Source organism: Calidris pugnax, unplaced genomic scaffold (assembly GCF_001431845.1).
Source record: "Calidris pugnax isolate Ruff unplaced genomic scaffold, ASM143184v1 scaffold76, whole genome shotgun sequence".
Lineage (NCBI taxonomy): Eukaryota > Metazoa > Chordata > Aves > Charadriiformes > Scolopacidae > Calidris > Calidris pugnax.
The window spans coordinates 1,857,867-1,860,457 of record NW_015090827.1 but is presented as its reverse complement, the minus strand read 5'-3'; the positions used below and the strand labels follow the sequence as shown (position 1 = coordinate 1,860,457).

The following is a 2,591-nucleotide window of genomic DNA, read 5'->3' as shown; positions in this document are numbered from 1 at the left end:
CTGCGCGGTGCTGGCCCCCCATCCCGCCCCCCAACCCCCCCACCGGGGCTGCGAAAAGCCCCGAGAAACGGGTGAAGCGGCCGCCCCCGGGGAAACCATCCCGGCCCGGCCCAGCGCAGGCGGCCGGTGGAGGCCCTGGCTCCGGCCCGTCGGGGAGGCGGAAAGGGGGCCGGGGCTGCCCACCCGGGGCGGTTGAGGGGCTTTGTGTCCCCCCCGTCCGCCTCTCCCCGGGCTGTGACACCGGGCGGTGTGTCCCCTCGGGCTGCCCCTCCCGGCCCCGCTCCCCGGGCTCGGCGCAACGGGGGATGCTCGCCATGGCTCCCCACACTTTAATGCACCAACACCCCCCCCCACCCCCAAAAAAAATAATCTCTGAGCGTCTCAGGTCCCCTCCGACGGGCTGTTTCCTTATTACCGAGGCTCCTTTGGCGGGTCCCGGCGCTGGCAGCCGGCGGGAAGGCACCGGGGCTGCGGGATGTCGCCGGGGCGAGGAGTCGGGGGGCACCGAGACCCCATGGATGCGCCCCATTCCTGCCCCGACACAGTGCTGCTGAGTCCTGGGGTGTCCCCCCCCCCGCTGCCGAACCGCAGTGTCAGCACAGGCACAGCCTCCTCCTGCTCCAGCCCAGGAATGGCTTTTTTTTTTCACCCTTCCTTGCTCTAAAACAACAAAACACAGACTTACCTGAAGTGGTTTTTATTTTCACAACAAGGGGATATTCCCTGCGTTACACACATAACACACAACGCGCGCACACGCACACACACACACACACACACACACTAACCAATAGAAAAGCCAGCCCCGAGTGTTTTGATGCTCTGCTGTGACATGAATAATTGTTGCATCGTGTAACTTCCTACATCTTGGTTTTAATTTGCAGTGAACCAAACAAAGATATTTGCAATTTTTTAAATAAGCGCTCCATGTAATAAATGGGAACATTGTGCGTGAATGCTGTTTCTTCCCCTTTTCTTTGGAAGACATTATTAGCTCTGACAGCATGCAGCTCAGGTTTGGAGGAGAGGATTTTGTAAAGGGATGACAGACAGGAAGGGCAGCAATCATGGGCTTCTTGGGCTAAAGCTTTTTTTTTTCTTTTTTATCAGAATGTTCTGTTCGATGCCATTTATCCTTGATGATAGAAAATTGCTCTGTTGCCAGGACGCTGCTGCTGAAATAGAGGGCAGGAGCCACATTTCCATTTTGCAGCTTGAAAGCTATTCAAATGAATTTGCAGAAAGGGGGAAAAATCTAGAGATAAACAAATGAGAATAAACCTAGTTCCCCTTTTCTCTCCTTTCTTTCTCTCTCTCCTTTTCTCCCTTTCTCCTTTTATTTTTTTGGGGTGTGTGTGTGTATGTGTGAGAGAACTATTCATTTTCTACACAAGGATTTTGGTTCATCAGTGTTTGCGGTCCCGGGGAAGCGCTCGAAATTAGGGAACGCTTATTTTGCTGCTGTTCCAGCCACCGAACATATAAATATATTAGAGAAACGTACGTGTGTGTGCAAATATGCGGCCACCTAGGATTTTCTTGCGCGTGTGTGTGTACCCAGAGCCAGCCCCGGGACCAGAGCCGTGTGTCCCTCCTCCTGCCAGCCGGGGAGGACACCGGGGACACTTTTCCCTGGGATTTCTCCCAGCCATTTACGTGTTGATTCGGGTGAAATACCTCGTGGCTTCAGAACAATTAAAACCCGAAACGCTCGAGCCCTAGCACTGTCCTTCCACCATAACTAATCGAGTGGGAAATCTTCATTTTCCCTCCCAGTCCATTTAGATATTTCCGGAGTCCCAAGGAAAAGTAATAACGCATCTGGCTATAATCCAGCACGTAGCCCTAGGGCTAATTTTTAATCATTATTTTGAAATTAAGCATTGGATAAAATAAAGCCAGAAACATTATTTATAAATCGGAGCGAATATAATGACAAGTAATTACGCTCTTCCTTCGCTGGTGATTCGAGGCTCAGCTCAGCTCCTCGGTTCAAATCCAAATAAATGAAACGTGTGAAGCCTGTTAAACACTTGGATTTCGCTCACTCGTCCCGTCTCCAGGCTGCTGCTGCAAATATCGGGGCTGGGAAAACTCTCAGAGGTCTGAGAGCCCGGGCACCACAAAATAACCTTATCTCAATTCTAACTTCACTTCTCCGAGCAGCAGCCGCTGGCAGTGAGTCATGGGGTTTAAAAGATCACGCAGCGTCCTCTTAAACACAGGATTTTAAGCGACCATAACGTATTTGATGACATTCTAAATTTGAGCAGCTTGGATTCTTTTTTTTTTTTCTTTCCCCACTATGTCACTTCAACCGAGTTTTACCTCTTATTAATCTATAATTAGCACGTTGGCTTCAAGCGTGATGTATTTTCATAAGCGGCACCTTGTGGGATGGGGTTCCCTTTTGTAAGGAAGAAAATTCCGGGGGCGGAAAAGAAACAAACAGGACAGGGAAAGGAAAAAAAAAAAAAAAAAATGCTTAACGGCTTCATCCAAGAGTAATGCAAAAAAAAAGAGAGTTTTGTGAGCTCACTGTTGAAAAGTCTGTCAGGAGCAGATGAAGCTGAATAGGTCAAGTACAGGCC

At 50.2% G+C, this 2,591-nt stretch overlaps 1 long non-coding RNA gene across 1 annotated transcript in view; it reads left to right on the top strand.

Annotated features, from left to right (window-relative positions):
* The window catches only part of LOC106886986, a 32,213-nt gene that overhangs the window by 8,399 nt on the left and 21,223 nt on the right, over positions 1-2,591 (top strand). The gene's annotated exons all lie outside the window — the stretch shown is intronic.